Source organism: Arachis hypogaea, chromosome 4 (genome assembly GCF_003086295.3).
Source record: "Arachis hypogaea cultivar Tifrunner chromosome 4, arahy.Tifrunner.gnm2.J5K5, whole genome shotgun sequence".
NCBI classification, from domain to species: domain Eukaryota; kingdom Viridiplantae; phylum Streptophyta; class Magnoliopsida; order Fabales; family Fabaceae; genus Arachis; species Arachis hypogaea.
Window position 1 is genome coordinate 109,335,330 of NC_092039.1, and position 12,438 is coordinate 109,347,767.

At 37.4% G+C, this 12,438-nt stretch overlaps 1 non-coding gene across 1 annotated transcript; it reads left to right on the plus strand.

The window, feature by feature from the left end:
• Positions 1-6,486: 6,486 nt before the first annotated feature.
• On the plus strand, positions 6,487-6,590 carry LOC112798356 (small nucleolar RNA R71). The gene has a single exon (XR_003199971.1). It is a non-coding gene; the product is annotated as a small nucleolar RNA R71 (small nucleolar RNA).
• The last annotated feature ends 5,848 nt before the right edge of the window (positions 6,591-12,438 follow it).

The window sequence follows — 12,438 nt, forward strand, 5'->3', positions numbered from 1 at the left end:
ATGATAAGTTCGAAAATAAATAATAAACAGAAAATAAAATAGTAAATAGTTACTCATATAATTCCATGGTGGGAATTTCAGATAGGTATATGGAGATGCTGTGCTCCTCTCAAATCTCTACTTTCTTATTACATTCATCCAATCCTTCTTACTCATTTCCATGGCAAGCTGTATTTAGGGCATCACCGTTGTCAATGGCTACATCCCATCCTCTCAGTGAAAATGGTCCTATGCTCTATCACAGCACGGCTAATCATCTGTCGGTTCTCAATCAGGTTGGAATAGAATCCCTTGATTATTTTGTGTCTGTCACTAACGCCCAGCCTTCAGGAGTTTGAAGCTCGTCACAGTCATTCAATCCCAGAATCCTACTCGGAATACCACAGACAAAGTTAGACTTTCCGAATTCCTGGAATCCTACTCGGAATACCACAGACAAGGTTTGACTTTCCGGATTTCCATGAATGCCGCCATCTATCTAGCTTATACCACAAAGATTCTGTTGGAGAATCTAAGAGATATGTGCCCGGCCTAAGGTAGAACGGAAGTGGTTGTCAGTCACGCGCGTTCGTAGGTGAGAATGATGATGAGTGTCACGGATCATCACATTCATCAAGTTGAAGTGCAACGTATATCTTGGAATACGAATAAGGAGAATTTAATAGAAAATAGTAGTAATTGCATTAAAACTTGAGGTACAGCAGAGCTCCACACCCTTAATCTATGGTGTGTAGAAACTCCACCGTTGAAAATACATAAGTGAAAGGTTCAGGCATGGCCGAATGGCCAGCCCCCCTCTCAAAACGTGATCAATAGCCTCCTAATATGAAGAATAAAACAAAACTGAGACCAAAAATGTAACGTGGTCAAAAGACGACTAATACACTAGTAAAATGTTCTATTTATACTAGACTAGCTACTAAGGTTTACATGAGTAAGTAATTGATGCATAAATTCACTTCCAGGGCCCACTTGGTGTATGTTTAGGCTGAGCTTGATCTATCCATGAGCTGAGGCTTTTATTAGAGTTGAACGCCAAGTTGTAACGTGTTTTGGGCGTTCAACTCTGGATCGTGACGTGTTTCTGGCGTTTCACTCCAGACAGCAACATGAAACTGGCGTTGAGCGCCAGTTTACGTCGTCAATTCCCAAATAAATTATGGATTATTATATATTGCTGGAAAGCTCTGGATGTCTACTTTCCAACGCCGTTGAGAGCGAGCCATTTGGAGTTCTGTAGCTCCAGAAAATCCATTTTGAGTGCAGGGAGGTCAGATTCCAACAGCATCAGCAGTCCTTTGTCAGCCTCTTATCAGAGTTTTGCTCAGATCCCTCAATTTCAGCCAGAAATTACCTGAAATCACAGAAAAACACACAAACTCATAGTAAAGTCTAGAAATGTGAATTTAACATAAAAACTAATGAAAACATCCCTAAAAGTAGCTTGAACTTACTAAAAACTACCTAAAACAATGCCAAAAAGCGTATAAATTATCCGCTCATCACAACACCAAACTTAAATTGTTGCTTGTCCCCAAGCAACTGAAAATCAAATAGGATAAAAAGAAGAGAATATACTATAAATTCCAAAATATCAATGAATATTAAATTCTAATTAGATGAGCGGGACTTGTAGCTTTTTGCTTCTGAACAGTTTTGGCATCTCACTTTTTCCTTTGAAGCTTAGAATGATTGACATCTCTAGGAACTTAGAATTTCAGATAGTGTTATTGATTCTCCTAGTTAAGTATGTTGATTATTGAACACAGCTACTTATGAGTCTTGGCCGTGGCCCTAAGCACTTTGTTTTCCAGTATTACCACCGGATACATAAATGCCACAGACACATGACTGGGTGAACCTTTTCAGATTATGACTCAGCTTTGCTAGAGTCCCCAGTTAGTGGTGTCCAGAGCTCTTAAGCACACTCTTTTGCTTTGGATCACGACTTTAACCACTCAGTCTCAAGCTTTTCACTTGGACCTGCATGACACAAGCACATGGTTAGGGACAGCTTTGATTTAGCCGCTTAGGCCTGGATTTTATTTCCTTGGGCCCTCCTATCCATTGATGCTCAAAGCCTTGGATCCTTTTTACCCTTGCCTTTTGGTTTTAAGGGCTATTGACTTTTTCTGCTTGCTTTTTTTTCTTTTTCTTTCTAAATTTTTTTTCGCCATTTTTTTCTCTTTTTTTTTTCGCAAGCTTTTTACTTTTCACTGCTTTTTCTTGCTTCAAGAATCAATTTCATTGATTTTTCAGATCATCAATAACATTTCTCTTTGTTCATCATTCTTTCAAGAGCCAATAATTTTAACATTCATAAACAACAAGATAAAAAATATGCACTGTTCAAGCATTCATTCAGAAAACAAAAAGTATTGTCACCACATCAATATAATTGAACTAAATTCAAGGATAAATTCGAAATTTATGTACTTCTTGTTCTTTTGATTTAAAAACATTTTTCATTTAAGAGAGGTGAAGGATTAATGGAATTATTCATAACTTTAAGACATAGTTACTAAACACTAATGATCATAAAGTAGAGACACAAAACATAAATGAACACAACATAAAAACCGAAAAGCAGAAAGAAATAAGAACAAGGAATGAATCCACCTTAGTGGCGTCTTCTTCTTGAAGGACCAACAATGTCCTTAAGCTCTTCTATGTCCCTTCCTTGCCTTTGTTGCTCCTCCCTCATTGCTCTTTGATCTTCTCTTATTTCATGAAGAATGATGGAGTGCTCATGATGTTCCACCCTTAATTGTTCCACATTGTAGCTCAAATCTTCTAAGGAAGTGTTGAGTTGTTCCCAATAGTTGTTGGGAGGAAAGTGCATCCTTTGAGGTATCTCAGGATTTCTTGATGATGATCTTCCTCATGCATCTCTTGAGATCCGTGGAAGGTCTCTCTTGCTTGCTCCATCTTCTTCTTGGTGATGGGCTTATCCTCTTCAATGGGGATGTCTCCTTCTATGATAACTCCAGCTGAGTAACATAGATGGCAAATAAGGTGAGGAAAAGCTAGCCTTGCCATGGTGGAGGGCTTTTCGGCTATTTTGTAGATTTCATTGGAGATAACTTCATGAACTTCTACTTCCTCTCCAATCATGATGCTATGAATCATGATGGCCCGATCCACAGTAACTTCAGATCGGTTGCTATTGGGAATGATGGAGCGTTGAATGAACTCCAACCATCCTCTAGCCACAGGCTTGAGGTCCAGTTTTCTTAGTTGAACTGGCTTGCCTTTGGAGTCTCTTTTCCATTGAGCTCCTTCCACACATATGTCCATAAGGACTTGGTTCAACCTTTGATTAAAGTTGACCCTTCTAGTGTAGGGGCGTTCATCTCCTTGCATCATGGGCAAGTGGAACGCCAACCTCACATTCTCCGGACTAAAATCTAAGTATTTCCCCCGAACCATTGTGAGATAATTCTTTGGACTCGGGTTCATACTTTGATCATGGTTCCTAGTGATCCATGCATTGGCATAGAACTCTTAAACCATTAAGATTCTGACTTGTTGCATGGGGTTGGTTAGGACTTCCCAACCTCTTCTTCGAATTTCATGTCGGATTTCCGGATACTCATTTTTCTTGAGCTTGAAAGGGACCTCAGGGATCACTTTCTTCTTTGCCACAACATCATAGAAGTGGTCTTGATGGCTTTTGGAGATGAATCTTTCCATCTCCCATGACTCGGAGGTGGAAGCTTTTGTCTTCCCTTTTCCTTTTCTAGAGGATTCTCCGGCCTTAGGTGCCATTGATGGTAATGGAAAAACAAAAAGCTTATGCTTTTACCACACCAAACTTAAAAATTGCTCGCCCTCGAGCAAGAGAAGAAAGAAGAGAAGAAGAAGAAGAAGAAGAAAATATGGAGGAGAGTGAGAGATGGTGTTTTCGGCCAAGGTGAAGAAGAGGGGGTTTGTGTTGTGTGAAAATGAAGTAGAATGGAAGGGCATATATAGGGAGGGGAGAGGGTGTAGTTTCGGTCATTTAGGGTGGGATTGGGTGGGAAAGTGGTTTTGAATTTTGAAGGTAGGTGGGGTTTATGGGGAAGAGTGGATGGATGTGAGTGGTGAAGGGGGTAATTGGGAAGAGAGATTGAAGTTGTTGGGAAGTGTGATATGGGGAAGAGTGTTATAGGATTAGGAGGTAAGGTGGGAATATGTTAGGTGGGGATCCTGTGGGGTCCACAGATCCTGAGATGATCCTGTGGGATCCACAGATCCTGAGATGATCCTGTGGGGTCCACAGATCCTGAGATAATCCTGAGGTGTCAAGGAATTACATCCCTGCACCAAATAGGCATGTAAAATGCCTTTGCATACCATTCTGGTGTTTAAACGCCGAGGTGATGCACGTTCTGGGCGTTCAACGCCCATGTGTAGCATGTTTCTGGCGTTGAATGCCAGTTCCATGCTTGTTACTGGCGTTCAGCGCCAGCTTTCCTCAAGGCACATTCCTGGCGTTCAAACGCCAGGATGTTGCTTGTTTCTGGCGTTCAGCACCAGATTCATGTTCTGTTCTGGCGTTGAACGCCAGCCAGATGCTCCTTACTGGCGTTGAACGTCAGTATGTCCTCCCTCCAGGGTGTGATTTTTCTTCTGTTGTTTTTTTGATTCTGTTTTTAATTTTTATATTTTTTTCGTGACTCCACATGATCATGTACCTAATAAAACACAAAATAACAATAAAATAAAATTAAAATTAGATAAATAAAAATTGGGTTGCCTCCCAACAAGCGCTTCTTTAATGTCAATAGCTTGACAGTGGGCTCTCATGGAGCCACAAGGTGATCAGGTCAATGTTGTATAGTCCCAACACCAAACTTAGAGTTTGGATATGGGGTCTTAACACCAAACTTAGTGTTTGGTTATGGCCTCCCAACACCAAACTTAGACTTTGACTGTGGGGGCTCTTCTTGACACTGAACTGAGAGAAGCTCTTTGTGCTCACTCTCTTTTGTCACAGAAGGATGGCCATATGCCTTAAACACAAGGTAGTCCCCATTCAATTGAAGGACTAATTCACCTCTGTTGACATCTATCACAGCTCCTACTGTGGCTAGGAAAGGTCTTCCAAGGATGATACACTCATCCTCTTCCTTCCTAGTGTCTAAGATTATGAAATCAGCAGGGATATAAGGGCCTTCAACCTTTACTAACACGTCCTCTACTACTCCATAAGCTTGTCTTAATGACTTGTCTGCCAATTATAATGAGAACAAGGCAGGTTGTACCTCAATGATCCCCAGCTTCTCCATTACAAAGAGTGGCATAAGATTTATCCCTGACCCCAGATCACATAGAGCTTTTTCAAAGGTCAATGTGCCTATGGTACAAGGTATTAAGAACTTGCCAGGATCTTGTCTCTTTTGAGGTAAAATTTGCTGAATCCAGGTATCTAGTTCACTAATGAGCAAGGGAGGTTCACTTTCCCAAGTCTCATTACCAAACAACTTGGCATTCAGCTTCATGATAGCTCCTAAATATTGAGCAACTTGCTCTCCAGTCACATCTTCATCCTCCTCAGAGGAAGAATAGTCTTCAGAGCCCATGAATGGCAGAAGGAGATTTAATGGAATCTCTATGGTCTCTATATGAGCCTCAGATTCCTTTGGATCCTTAATAGGAAATTTCTTCTTGCTTGAGAGACGTTCCAGGAGGTCTTCCTCACTAGGATTTTCGTCCTTCTCCTCCCTTGTGCATTCGGCCATATTGATTACATCAATAGCTTTGCACTCTCCTTTTGGATTCTCTTCTGTATTGCTTGGGAGAATACTGGGAGGAGTTTCAATGACTTTCTTACTCAGCTGGCCTACTTGTGCTTCCAGATTTCTGATGGAGGATCTTGTTTCACTCATGAAACTGAAAGTGGCTTTTGACAGATCAGAGACTAGATTGGCTAAATTAGAAGTGCTTTGTTCAGAATTCTCTGTCTGTTGCTGAGAAGATGATGGAAAAGGCTTGCTATTGCTCAGCCTATTGCATCCACCATTGTTAAAGCCTTGTTGAGGCTTTTGTTGATCCTTCCATGAGAAATTTGGATGATTTCTCCATGATGAATTATAGGTGTTTCCATAAGGTTCACCCATGTAATTAACCTCTGCCATTGCAGGGTTCTCAGGATCATAAGCTTCTTCAGAAGCTGCCTCTTTAGTACTGTTGGATGCATTTTGCCATCCATTCAGACTTTGAGAGATCATGTTGACTTGCTGAGTCAATACTTTGTTCTGAGCCAATATGGCATTCAGAGCATCAATTTCAAGAACTCCCTTCCTCTGAGGCGTCCCATTATTCACGGAATTTCTCTCAGAAGTGTACATGAATTGGTTATTTGCAACCATGTCAATAAGTTCTTGAGCCTCTTCAGGCGTTTTCTTTAGGTGAATAGATCCACCTGCAGAATGGTCCAATGACATTTTCGAAAACTCAGATAGACCATAATAGAATATATCTAATATGGTCCATTCTGAAAACATGTCAGATGGACACCTTTTGGTCAACTGCTTGTATCTTTCCCAAGCTTCATAGAGGGATTCACCATCTTTTTGTTTGAAGGTCTGAACATCCACTCTAAGCTTGCTCAGCTTTTGAGGAGGAAAGAATTTATCCAAGAAGGCCGTGACCAGCTTATCCCAGGAGTCCAGGCTATCCTTAGGTTGTGAATCCAACCATATTCTAGCTCTGTCTCTTACAGCAAAAGGGAAAAGCATGAGTCTGTAGACTTCAGGATCAACTCCATTTGTCTTAACAGTCTCACAAATCTGCAAGAACTCAGTTAAAAACTGGTAAGGATCTTCAGATGGAAGTGCATAAAACTTGCAGTTCTATTGCATTAAAGCAACTAGTTGAGGCTTAAGCTCAAAATTGTTTGCTCCAATGGCAGGAATGGAGATGCTTCTTCCATCAAATTTGGACGTTGGTTTTGTAAAGTCACCAAGCATTCTTCTTGCATTATTGTTGTTGGGTTCGGCTGCCATCTCCTTCTCTTGTTCGAAATTTTCTGAAAGGTTGTTTCTGGATTGTTGTAATTTAGCTTCTCTTAGTTTCCTCTTCAGAGTCCTTTCAGGTTCTGGATCAGCTTCAACAAGATTGCCTTTTTCCTTATTCCTGCTCATATGATAGAGAAGAGAAAAAGAAAAAAAAGAAAGAGGAATCCTCTATGTCACAGTATAGAGATTCCTTTATGTTAGTAGAAGAAGAAAGGGGGGAAGAGTGAAGAAGAATGGGTTCGGATTTTTTTGATGAAGATAGGTGAAGAGAAGTGTTAGTAAATAAATAATTAAATAGAATAAGAAAAGAGAGGGAGAAATCGAAAATTAATTTTGAAAAGGAGTTAGTAATTTTGAAAATTAAAGATAAGATATGATTAAAATTAAAATTTAAAACAATTAAAAAGAATTTTTGAAAAAGAAAGAGGTATTTTCGAAAATTAGAGAAGGAAAAGTAGTTAGGTGGTTTTGAAAAAGATAAGAAACAAACACAAAGTCAAAGAGTTAGTTGAAAAAGATATTAAAATCAAATTTGAAAAGATAAGAAGATAAGAAGTTAGAGAAGATATTTTGAAATCAAATTTTTTGGAAAAAGATAAAATTTTGAAAAAGATAAGATATAAGATATGATAAGATATGTTTGAAAAAGATTTAATTTTTTTAAAATTAATTACTAACAAGAAACTAAAAGATAAGATTCTAGAACTTAAAGATTGAACCTTTCTTAACAAGAAAGTAACAAACTTCAAATTTTTGAATCAATCACATTAATTGTTAGTGAATTTTAGAAAATATGATATAAAGATAAGAAAAAGATTTTGAAAATATTTTGAAAAAGATTTTTGAAATTTCGAAAAATAGGAAAAAAAATGAAAAAGATATGATTTTTGAAAAAGATTTTGAAAAGATAAGATTTTTAAAATTGAAAATTTGACTTGACTTGTAAGAAACAACTAATTTTAAAAATTTTTGACTAAGTCAACTCAAATTTTCGAAAATTATGAGAAAAATAAGGAAAAGATATTTTTTTATTTTTGAATATTTCAATTATGAGAGAGAAAAACATAAAAATGACTCACAACATGAAAATTATGAATCAAAACTCATGATGCATGCAAGAACACTATGAATGTCAAGATGAACACCAAGAACACTTTGAAGATCATGATGAACATCAAGAACATATTTTTGAAAAATTTTTAATGCAAAGAAAACTTGCAAGACACCAAACTTAGAAATCTTTAATGCATGGACTCTAACAAACGAAAAATGCATATGAAAAACAACAAACAACACAAAACAAGAAAATATCAAGATCAAACAAGAAGACTTGTCAAGAACAACTTGAAGATCATGAAGAACACCATGAATGCATGAATTTTCGAAAAAAATGCAAGAAAAATTTTTAAAGTATGCAATTGACACCAAACTTAAAAATTGACTCAAGACTCGAACAAGAAACACAAAATATTTTTGGTTTTTTATGATTTTATGATTTTTTTTTGTATTTTTATTAATTTTTTTCGAAAATAAAGTTTGGAAAAACGAAAAAGAAAAGAAAAATTTTGAAAAAGATTTTTGAAAAGTTTTTGAAAAGAAAATTACCTAATCTGAGCAACAAGATGAACCGTCAGTTGTCCATACTCGAACAATCCCCGGCAACGGCGCCAAAAACTTGGTGGACGAAATTGTGATCTATTATTTTTCCCATGATGTTGGCAGCTATAATTAAACACCCCAAAGAGATCATGGTATGATGAATTGGGATCTTAATAATCCCTGGTAATGGCACCAACAGCTTAGTGTTGTTGTTGGACCAAAAGAGTTACAGGCACTGTTAGAGAATCTCACAACTCCGTTCAACTAACCAGCAAGTGCACTGGGTCGTCCAAGTAATACCTTACGTGAGTAAGGGTCGATCCCACGGAGATTGTTGGTATGAAGCAAGCTATGGTCACCTTGTAAATCTCAGTTAGGCAGATTAAATGGTTTATGATAATTTCGAAAATAAATAATAAACAGAAAATAAAATAGTAAATAGTTACTCATATAATTCCATGGTGGGAATTTCAGATAGGCATATGGAGATGCTGTGCTCCTCTCGAATCTCTACTTTCTTATTACATTCATCCAATCCTTCTTACTCCTTTCCATGGCAAGCTGTATGTAGGGCATCACCGTTGTCAATGGCTACATCCCATCCTCTCAGTGTAAATGGTCCTATGCTCTGTCACAGCACGGCTAATCATCTGTCGGTTCTCAATCAGGTTGGAATAGAATCCCTTGATTCTTTTGCGTCTGTCACTAACGCCCAGCCTTCAGGAGTTTGAAGCTCGTCACAGTCATTCAATCCCAGAATCCTACTCGGAATACCACGGACAAGGTTAGACTTTCCGGATTCTCGGAATCCTACTCGGAATACCACAGACAAGGTTAGACTTTCCGGATTCCCATGAATGCCGCCATCTATCTAGCTTATACCACGAAGATTCTGTTGGGGAATCTAAGAGATATGCACCCGGCCTAAGGTAGAACGGAAGTGGTTGTCAGTCACGCGCGTTCATAGGTGAGAATGATGATGAGTGTCACGGATCATCACATTCATCAAGTTGAAGTGCAACGTATATCTTGGAATAAGAATAAGGAGAATTGAATAGAAAATAATAGTAATTGCATTGAAACGTGAGGTACAGCAGAGCTCCACACCCTTAATCTATGGTGTGTAGAAACTCCACCATTGAAAATACATAAGTGAAAGGTTCAGGCATGGCCGAATGGCCAGCCCCCCCCCCCAAAACGTGATCAATAGCCTCCTAAGATGAAGAATAAAGCAAAACTGAGACCAAAGATGTAACGTGGTCAAAAGACGACTAATACACTAGTAAAATGTTCTATTTATACTAGACTAGCTACTAGGGTTTACATGAGTAAGTAATTGATGCATAAATTCACTTCTAGGGCCCACTTGGTGTATGTTTGGGCTGAGCTTGATCTATCCACGAGCTGAGGCTTTTATTTGAGTTGAACGCCAAGTTGTAACGTGTTTTGGGCGTTCAACTCTGGGTCGTGACGTGTTTCTGGCGTTTGACTCCAGACAGCAACATGAAACTGGCGTTGAGCGCCAGTTTACGTCGTCAATTCCCAAATAAATTATGGACTATTATATATTGCTGGAAAGCTCTGGATGTCTACTTTCCAACGCCGTTGAGAGCGCGCCATTTAGAGTTCTGTAGCTCCATAAAATCCATTTTGAGTGCAGGGAGGTCAGATTCCAACAGCATCAGCAGTCCTTTGTCAGCCTCCTATCAGAGTTTTGCTCAGATCCCTCAATTTCAGCCAGAAATTATCTGAAATCACAGAAAAACACACAAACTCATAGTAAAGTCTAGAAATGTGAATTTAACATAAAAACTAATGAAAACATCCCTAAAAGTAGCTTGAACTTACTAAAAACTACCTAAAAACAATGCCAAAAAGCGTATAAATTATCCGCTCATCACCTGCCTCAACCAATCACGCTTTGACACGTGTCAGAACGCCCCTGCGTACTGAATCAACACGCCCCCACGTGTTGCATACTTGGACCAATTACTCTTCGCCACGTCAGCATGCCCCCGCGTGCTGACTCAGCACGCCCCCTACGTGATGCACCTCCTGGTCAACCAAGTTCTGCCACGTCAGCACGCCCCTTGCGTGCTGACTAAGCACGCCCCCTGTGTGCTGCCTAGGTGGCTCAACCACAGCATACCACCTAGCTTTCACTCCCCCCACGTGTTGTAGGCACCACGCCCCCTGTATGTTATGCCTTTCATCTGACACGTCCATCTGTATGTAATACACACAGTTGTTCCATTTTCACCCAATACACCAAAATATTTTCCATATTTAAATTAATGAGTCCCAAATTTTCTTATTGCTATTATTGAGTTTATTCAAAAAAGAATTTTTTTTTTAACCAAAAGCTATGCCTTATGGCCTATAGAGTTATAGGCCTTCATTTTAGAAATGATTTATTTACTTAAACCATAAACTCTCAACTTTTAACTGAGTCTCTGGCTAATAATTATTGAGCCAAGTCTCTGGTGGCTATGTCTATGGTAACTAGTGGTGGCTAAGGTTACACTTTTAACTTAAAAGTGTAACCTTTCACAAAGAAAAGCGTCACCTAATGGAAAAAAGTAAATTAGAAGATTTAAGAGAAGAAATAATTAAGTTATCAAAATTAATAGATCAAAAATTAATGATTTTAACTAATGTCAACTGTAATGACACCGAATTCTTAAAATCAATACAAAATGATTTTTCTCAAAATATTTATTTTACTATAAGTTTTATTGAAGGACTTCAAAAACCTGAAAAAACTTATTTTTCACACGGAATTTCTAAAAAATGTTACCATGGAAATGATTCCCCACATCTATATCATACTTTTAACCCACAATTAAATTCTATAGTAGATATGCTTGAAGAAATATTAACATCCATAAAATTTCAAAGAAATAAGGAAAAAGAGAATCCCAAGGAAGAAAAATTTCAAAACATAATTAACATAACATATTCAAAAGTAAAACCACCACTAAAATTATGAATATTGAAGAAAAATTAGAAGAAGTTACAATGCTTTTTAAACAATTAAAAATGGCTCAAGAAAATAATATTATGGAATATGGTTTTCAAATAGAGGAAGAATTAGTAAATTCTGAAAATATAGAAAATGAAGAACACATTCTAGATTATTCAAGTGACGAAGAACCAGCTATTCCAATACAAGTAAAGAATGAAGCTGGAACATCTAAGGATAATCAATCTCAATTTAAATGGAAAACAGGTTTTGATAATTATGCTTTTAAAAAAGGGTTTATAAATAAAGATTCAAAATATGCAAAAATACCATCAAAATACGTTCCTAAAATCCAGGAAATGGAAGGAGAAAGAATGCTCGATTTAGACTGCAAAAAGAACGAAAAAGAAATTTTCGAAAACTGGTTGAATTCCTTCTTATTAGAAGCCTTTACTAATCCAAAACTTGGTGAATTGTCTGGAAGGGACATTTGGAATTACATAGGGTTTCATACTAAAGGAACTATAAGAGATTATATGACATCAATAGAAAACCAAATAATAGAAGAATTAGAAACAAAAACAACAGCTTATGATAAGATATTATATATAATGATGATTCTATATAAAGAATTTTTTGGAAAAAATATTATAGATCATAGACAAGAAGTCTATAATAAAGAATATCAAGAAGCAAAAAACCATTTAGCTAATATTCAGATATATGATTTATGTAATGTGGAGTCCTATATATGTGAATATAGAATACATTATTACAAATTAAAAGAAGAAGATAAAAATTATTATCTTAGTATGTACATAACAAAACTTCCATATCCTGCTAATGAATTTATAATGGGAAGATTTATAAGAGAAA